This window comes from Triticum dicoccoides, chromosome 2B, assembly GCF_002162155.2.
Source record: "Triticum dicoccoides isolate Atlit2015 ecotype Zavitan chromosome 2B, WEW_v2.0, whole genome shotgun sequence".
Taxonomy (NCBI): Eukaryota; Viridiplantae; Streptophyta; class Magnoliopsida; order Poales; family Poaceae; genus Triticum; species Triticum dicoccoides.
In genome coordinates, this window is record NC_041383.1 from 349,993,315 (window position 1) to 350,002,895 (window position 9,581).

Below are 9,581 nucleotides of genomic sequence, written 5' to 3' on the forward strand. Positions count from 1 at the left end.
CATTGGTGCTCTCAAGGCGGAACAAGAACTCATGAAGGCCATGGTTTCTCCACCCCAAGCACACTTCACGGCGACCAAGCTCTACGACAAGCATGAGGCTAGTGCCACCATGATGTCCAAGCTCGATGAGCTCCAAGATGATGCTCCCAAGTTCAACTTCACCGCCATCCCTCTTTGTGGCATTGATGATGCCGAGTCTACCTCGACTCTTTTTCAAGATGGTGCGGCGACGGGTACGACTACAGAGACCCTCAAGGACCAAGCTTTGGAGGCGAGCGGCAAGGTGGCGAGCAAGGATGATGCTTCCATCTTTGGAGGTGAGAATGATGATGTTCCATCTTTGGCCTTCATCCACGGTGACAGCGACGAGATGGTTGAGCACGGGATTTTCCCTTCGACCACAGCGACGTATGATGACTTGAGTGACTTTTTCCACCATATTGAGAGTCAGAGTGACTTCACCACTAGCCCCATATATGACGAGTTGCCCCAATTCCCATGTGAGGAGAGCCACAATCCCCACCACTTGAGTGAGATGGGTGACTCCACCATATGTGAGATTGAGTGCACCTACTTTGATGGAGTGAGTGAACCACCACATAGAGAGAGTGAGATACGTCATAGGTCTTGTGAGGCCAATTTCAACACTAACGACTTGACCTCTACCTCTATTGTGTATTCTCATTTGGTGCTAGGTCCCATTTATGATGACGCACCGATCCTTGATGACTTTGTCCTCCCTTTGGACAAGACGATGGCCATGGTGGAATATGATGCACCCCCCACATGGTTCCATCAAGATGAAGATGACCATCTTTCCCACCTCACCTACACCACTTGAGTGGAATGAAAAAAGGTAACATAGGTGAAGGTGATGCTTAAGTCCCACTAGTGGACATTCTTGACATTGATTGCTTGCATGATGTTGATCCACCTAGTACCATGGTTCATGCTAGTATGATTTCCCCATGCGATCGTTTGCCCATTTATGATGAGTATGATAATTCTCATGTGGAGTATAAGTAGTTGTGATTCCATGTTACATAGGATTTCTTTTGACAATTCTTTAGGTCACATCATGTTTGACAACCCGCTTGACTTGTCATATGCTATGCATGAGATCAACCATATGTCTTATTTGTAATCTCTTCATAGTGACTATGCATATGCCATTAAAATAATCCCAATTTGCACATATGGAACAGATGACACGCCCATGGTTATTGGCATTTGTTTTTCTTGTGATGATATTGATATGATCCCTTTGCATCCTTTATCTCATATGCCATGCCATGACCACCTAGGTTCGGATATGCATTGTTTTGGATGTTGTCCATTTTCTCCATATGATGTTTCTGACAATGCTCATGAGGAGACCCCCATAGTTCCCTCATACATCTTAGGAGATTTTCGTCCATCCCATTCATTGCATGATCCCAATACTTGTGTGCACCATATGCTCCCCATAAATAAACATGCTATTGATATGCCATATAATTTCATTCTCAATTTGTGTCCCCATCGTGTCATACACAATAACTATTCTTTCATGATGGATGACATGTTCTTATACCACGCATCAAATTTCTTTGAGTGATGCTTATCTTGTGCTAACTCACATGTGCACATACACATCATGATGCATGATTTGTACATTTATCGCGCGCACAATTTCTTTGGTTTGTGTCTCTTTTGTGTAGGTACCCATGAATACTTGTCAACCTCACAATCCCATGAGTTGACAAAACGAGCTCTAGAGAGCAATGATGACTTGGGATCCCATGGATTGTCTTTCCCACCGCTCTCTTCATGCAAAGACTTCGTGCATTCATTCTACATGGCCCTCGCTTGGCTATGGGTTATTGTACATTACATATCATATGCCCATCTTGCCATGTTCACTTTGCATGATATGCCCATTCCTATGCCTTTGCCATGCAATTGTGACCCATGCTTTGCTTTACATATGATGATTGATTCTCATACTTTTGTGTGTATTTGCAAGCTTGGTGGAGATATCTCTTGTTATTGCCATTCCAATAATGATACTTTCATCTTGCTTTGTGCTCATGCTTGCGATATGTCATGTGCATTGTCTATGCCTAGTATTTACTCACATGACTTGATTGCCATGATTTACTCTAGTGTGTTGCATCTTCGCTCCACTAGTTTGCACGACTTGCTTACTATGCTTGCTCATGTTGCATCACCCATGATTCATACTTGCTCATTTCATGTGGTTGATGAAAACCATTACTATGCTTTGCACATGATTCATATTGCTTCTTGTCATATATCTCCATGTGTTGCCTCTCTCATGCTAGATGATTTTCCATGTATTGACTGCAACAATGATTCTCGTCTTCCTCATGAGATTTCCCCCATAGCTTTCTCGCATATATTTGGAGATTTTGACATATTACTTGTGAAGCATGCTTGCCTTACTTCTTTCACCACATACCAAGTGCCATGAATCTCCCCATTGTTGGATCATATTATTAATGCAATTGTGCTTCTAATGGTTATGTGCAAGATAAGAGAACCATCTTGATGTATGATGTGTTTTTCTACCATGCACATACGTTCTTTGTTTTCTTGTGTGCGTGCGTAGGACACTTGGACTTCGTGTCAACTTCCACTTCACGTGAGTTAACCATTCGAGCTCTTGAGAGCAAGCCTCATATATTCTATCTACAACGCATTCCCTACCACTTCGGCATTGTGAAGAATGCACAAGGACACACTTTCAAGGTGACATCCTTCTTGATCTTGGATATTGTGGATCATACTTCATGTGTTGCTTGCACCATTTGCACGCATGTTTGAGATATTGCTTTCACCCATGATTGGCACATTTCCATGCTTCATGACATATATACCTTGTGTGTTGCATCTAGTTCTTGGACTACTTGCTACTATATGGTTGGTTGCAACAATGTCATTACTTCACATATGGCATGTACCTTGCTTGTCACATGATTGACTTGATTGCCTCACACATGATGAACAATTGCTTTTGTAGTTGTGTTGAGTGCCATACTATCTTCACTACACCTTATGCACGTTATGCTTGGATTGTCTTGCACTTGACCCATGTGTTTAGACACTTCATTTTATTTGGTGTTGTGAATCCTTCCTATGCCTACCATAGACCTTTCATTGAACACGTTAAGCATGATTTCTATGAACTTGAGGTTGATGCTTATTCTCTTGTCACACATATTTGCATCTCTACCTCACATTTACATGCTTGTCCCCATGATATCTTTGCTTGTGATCAATTCATATGCTTACATGTCATGATAAAATCCTTTGTCAAACCATATGTATGCTTGATGATAACACTTGTTGGGTGAATCACCTCTTGAATGCTTGGTTTTGCACTAACGCTAACCACATTTGTTTTTCCTAGTGTTTGTTGTTCTTGTTTCTTTTGAAGGAATCACAAGACGGTGCGACATTGGAGAGTGCCCATTTTGAGCTTGAAGATGACAAGTACTTGGTGAACGTCCACTTCTACATGGCGAAGCCATCTCTTTCACATGGTGATTTGGTTTCGATCCGAGATCGGATCTCTCCCAAGGGAGGGGAGATGATGCGGAGCATCCTATGGACATCACCATGTCAAGAGTCCGTTTGGCAAGTGACACGTGCCTCATCTACTCCACGTACACAAAGGTGAATCATCTCCTTTACACGTGTTCACTTGACCCCTTCGAGGATGGTATACTACTTGACACACCACTCATGTGCATGCATAGGTACTGCCGGAGCTTCACGGACGATGAGGAGGAGTGCAAGCATCAAGGAACACCTACACCATCCGCGAGGGAAGCATGGAAGAGAATAAGGAAGGAACAGAGCTGCTACATGCTACAGCCACCGGACGGCTGGTCGGGAATGGATGTCCGACGCTTGGAAGCCGCACCAGCCAGAAGGCCCAGCCAATGCTAGCTACAACACCTCCTAGCGAACGGACGACCAGTAATATTAACGAAAGTCCGAAGATACCGGACGACCGATGTTCCTTCACAAAACGGATGTAGGGGACGTTTGATGACTACCGGACGACCGGTCGCTCCTGAGACACCGGACGACCGCTACCCATCGGACGACCGGTCCCTGCCTGTGCACAGTCACGGGCCTTTGGCCCTGTATCCCTTCCCACTTACCCCTTCGAGGCTTAGACTATAAATAGACCTCCCCATCATCCTTTCTAGGGTAAGCAAAAATGATAGCTCATTCTTAGGTGAGCTTTGCTCCTACCTCTACTCTTGAGAGAGAGAGAGACTACCACTCCCATGGAGTTCAAGACCTCCATGTGAGAAGATCCTACGGGATATCATCAAGAGCCCCCTCACGGGAAGATCCGTCTAGGATACCATCAAGACCTTCTCTTGGAGATGAACCTTACCTTGTATCTTTCCCCTTTGTTGTTCATGTACCTTGAGGATCTTGTGTGTTTGATTGTCTAGTGTATGTGTGATTGGACATGTTCTTGAGTGTTTCCCCTTGTGATTTCTCCCTGTTCTTCCCCGTGTTCTTCGTGTTCTTGGTAGGATTCCCTCCAAACGTGAAAGATCGAGCGTCTAGGGTTCTACCCTACATCAACTTTGTACTTGGTTTGCCTAGAACTCAAAATGGTAAGGATTTTGTGTTGTTGTTGTGGACCGATTCTCTAAGATCGCTCATTTTATCCCATGCAACAAGATAGATGATGCTTCACATATTGCCAATCTTTTTTGTAGGGAAATCTTGCGCCTCCACGGATTAACAAAGACAATTGTTTCGGACCGCGACGTCAAATTCTTGAGTTACTTTTGGAAGATTTTATGTGCCAAGATCAGAATCAAGCTAATGTTCTCTTCGGCATACCATCCCCAAACCGACGGCCAAACGGAGGTGATGAACCGAACACTCTCCACTCTACTTCGCGTATTGATGAAGAAGAACATCAAGGAGTGGGAGGAGTGCTGATGCGGAGCATCCCTCGCTCATCCCAATGGACGTGCCTACATCTCCCTCAACACCACTTGGACCCATGACACGAGCCCGAGCTAAGGCTATTGAAGATAAGGTGAACTCGCTCCTCTCCGAACTCCCTCTTCCTACTCGTGAGACATGGCTACTACCTCATTCGGAAACTCTGTGTGTAATCAGGTGCCTGGAAGAGAGCCACGGAACAGCTACATACAAGAGCCAAGACGGCGAGGACCCCAAGCATGATGGACAAGAAGAGCTGCCGCGGAAGCTACAGGCGTCGGACGACCGACCAAGTCCGGATGTCCAACGAGTCCCAGGACACGGACGACCGAGCCCTCCGGACGTCCGGTACCTGGCCACCCGAACCAATGCTACGGAAGTCCGAGACGCCCCGGACGACCGGGCGACAAGCACCCAAGCCAAGACTACGGACGACCAATAGCCTACGGACGTCCGGTCCATCCAGAAGCTCCGGACGACCGACCCTCTCCGGACGTCCGACGCAACCAAGACAGAGCCGAATCTACGGACGTCCGAGCCCTGCCGGATGTCCGGACCATCCTGAGCCTCCGGACGTCCGACGCCTTCCGGACGTCCGGCACCTGAGTGACTGCACATGCGGGCTGGAGCCCTTGTATCCCTTCACTTTGACTTCTATTTGCACTAAGACTATAAATAGGACGCCCCCACCTCCTAGTGAGGGTTAGCATAGGTTTAGCTCATATTTTGTGTGAGAGCCTTGCCAATCCACTTGGTTACTTCTCCTTGGAGCTCAGGACCTTTTCGAAGAAGATCCCCCAAGAGGATTCAAGACCCCTTTCTAGGGAAGACCATCAAGACCTCCGTACGGAGAAAAACTGTTCCTATGTATCCTTATGTTGATCGTGGATCTTATGTTACTCTATGTTGTCGGTGATCTAGCACTCCTGTGATTGATTCTATGTCGGTTTAGTGATTCTCTCTCTCGTTTTCCCCGTGTTTCCCCTTTCTGCTTCCACGTGTTCTTCGTGAATCCCCGTAGGATCCCCTCCAAACATGAAAGATCGTCAACATAGGGTTCCACCCTACATAATCTTGGTATCATGAGCCACATTGATCACGTTTTGGAGCCCCTACCCCGTGTTTTCTAGCTTGATTTTGAGGTTTTTGTCCTAAATCCGAAAATTCCCCACCAAAAATAGCCCCAATTTTTTTTTTGATTTGTTGGTGAGTTGAGATTTTGTTGGATTTGGTCCATGGATTTGTGTTGCTACATGTGGATCTAGCTTCTCCCTCTCTCCCCACCCTTTTCCATCAGCCAATCTGCTCGATTTCAACATCACCATCTTCTTCTTCCCCGGAATTCTCGCAGTTCATCTTCCCGAGCCTGATTTTCTCCCAGGCTCCGGACAACCGGAAAAGGTCGGACGTCCGACGACTACCGGACGACCGTAAAAGCCCGAACGTCCATGAAACCCTGACGAAACTGAAGTTCGACAGTTCGGCCACCACCACAAACCCCACATTCCACCACATCTTCCAAACCCACATACACCTACATCTTCCCCTCTACCTCCTATGTCGATTTTGACACGTTTTGGTCTTTGAGAGTTTGGGTTGTGGTTTCCCGTATCCTATTGTGTTTCGGATATCTAGGTACGGTTCGACTTCGTCAATACCACGGCTCAAATTCTCGAGGGTCTCATCATCGCCAAGGACGGTAACTTCGACGACATCTTTGTCATAACTTAAAATTGCATTGATAACCCACATTGCCTCATTTTGCGTAGCTTACCCATCGAGACTAGCGGTTGAGTATTGCAGGCAACGCGACTTGTGCACATTAATGATCATACAACATAGCATAGATATCATACCATAGTGGTGCATATCTTGGGATCCGCTTGTGTGTCACAAAGTTGTCATAGCATACACAATTGCTACCTTGGTTCATGAGTTTTGCATGAGAAAAGAGCTCAAAAGTGAAAGAGCCACCCAAGCTTTTGAACAAAGAGGAAAGATAAGCAAAGAGCTTATAAGCAAGAACCATAGCATCATACAACATTAAGATTGTCATATCCAATCATCTTGGATCATAGCACCGAAATATCATACATATAGAATACTTGGGATAGAGATCGTTGCATTTTTGCCTAGTAGGTTGTGCACAAGTTTGCGTATCCGCCTATTGTGCAATCGTGCTAGCGTCTCTCTAGTATTGTGCAACAAGAGCATTTCGTGGTTTCCACATTTTGGCTCAATTTTGGATTGCACAATCCCATTTATCTATTTGCGTGTGTGTTTCCGTGTACCCATACTTGTTTGGTCTACTTGTTGCATTTGCAAATTTGTGAATCTTTTCCAACATTATTGAAGCTCACTTACTATTGCATCAAATTGTGTGCCACCATCCTAACCAAGCTCCACCATAAGCTTTTACGTGTGTACGTGTGAGAACCGACAAGAATTGGTACCAACAGTGCTATTTCATTGTCCGCATTTGAGTGAACTTGATTCATCTTCAACTTCGGTCAAGGTACATTTGGTACACGTTCTTTTCCTTCTACCACTTACATTTTGCTTGGTATGATGGATAGGCCAAGTTCTTCTACCACTCCACCTCTCATCGAGAACGACGATGACATGTCATCATTCGTCACCAAGAACCACCTATTTGGAGCTCAAAAGGCATTGCACCAAGAGCAACAAGCAATGACAGACTACTTCGACAACAAATTCGACGCTCAAAAGCAAGAGAATGATGCAAGAATGGACGAGATCCGCGCCTTCATGAGGAACCGGCGTCCTTCCACTTCTTCATACTCAAGACGGAGCCGCTCAAGTCGACACTCCGACGACACCTTCTCCGACTCAAGTACACCATCATCGAACACTCTTTGTTGAGCTGCACGTCAAGACCGACATGCATCTCGGAACCCGCTACATGACAAGCATTCACAAGAACAAGTCGATGAACAAATCCCTCATCCTCAATCAAACCAAGTAGTTTTTGCTCAAGCTCAAGAAAGGCAACGACTAAGGTGCCAAGAAGAAGAACGAGCACGTCTACACCAAGAGGAACAAGACGCCGAGGCTCAACGTCTTCAACAACAACAACGTGAAGCGCAAGCTCTTGAGGCGCAACGTGCCCTTCGAGATTCGAGCCGAGCCATTTCCAACCGCAATCACGAGTGGTGCAATCAAGAGGAAGCCCTTCGAGAAGAAATCCAAGAGAGGAACTACCAACCGCGTGTGCAACATCAAGCTCCACAAGGTCCTCCACAATCTCGTCAAGCTCCACCTCAACCTCAAGTTAAACAAGACCAAGTTGATCATGGACTTCCTCCGCACCAAGAGCAACATGAGGATGACTATCCTCCACGTCAAGGACGTCACCATCACCATCGCCAACAACACAATGAAGAGCAACGCTATGGAAGCTCAAGTTCAGAATGCCCAAGTTCAATGGAAGCAATGATCCGGAAGAGTACCTCTCATGGGCATTGAAGGACGACAAAATTTTCCGCTTGCATAACTATGAGGAAGAGAAGAAGATCGCTATGGCATCACTTGAGTTCCAAGATTATGTGCTCATATGGTGGGAACAAGTACTTTAACACCGTCAAGCAAGAGGTGAACCACCAATCACCACTTGGGCTCAAATGAGGGATTTCATGCGAGCACGCTTCGTACCAACCTACTACAACCGCGATCTCTTCAAGAAGCTACAACTCCTCAAGCAAGGAACAAAGAGTGTTGAAGAATACTACAAGGAAATGGAGATAGCCATGATTCGAGCCAATGTCACGGAAGATATGAGCAAACAATGGCACGTTTCTTGAATGGACTCAATCATCCCATCAAGAAGATTGCCGACTTCCAACCCTATTCCAACCTCATTGAGCTCGTACATCAAGCAACGAAGGCGGAACACCAAGTGCAAGATGACTTCAAGTAGGCCAAGTACTCATCCAGGACCTACGGTCTCTCCAACACCCAAGCTTCAACGACTCCTTCAACATCTACATCAATCAAACATTCTCCAAGCAACGACGACAAGTCAAGTTACAAGAAAACTTTGGCAAGTTCAAGTCATCTTCCTCCTACTACAAGCAACTTCAAGCCGCGTGCGTCATCATCTACTCCAATCGATGAGACCATCAAAACAAGCTCCTTCAAGTGTTTCACTTGCGGCGGCCGAGGCCACAAGTCCTTCCAATGCACGAACAAGCGCACAATGATCCTCAATGACGACGGCACATATGACTCAATGAGTGAAGAGGAGATGGAAGCCCTTGAGCAAGTGGCCATGCATCGGCGCGTGAACGAGGATGAAGATGATCAAGTCTTTTGTGATGAGGATTCGAGCCCCGCTCTCGTTGTCTCCAAAGTCTTGACACTTCAACATCAACAAGAAGAAGACCAATGATGCCACATCTTACACACTAAGGCCGGCATCAATGGAAGGTCCGTCAAGGTCATCATCCATGGAGGTAGTTGCCACAACTTGGCAAGTGAAGAACTATGTTCCAAGCTTCAATTGGTCAAGAGGAAGCACCCGCACCCATACAAAGTTCAATGGCTAAGTGACTCCGGCACTATACGAGTCGAGCATACGG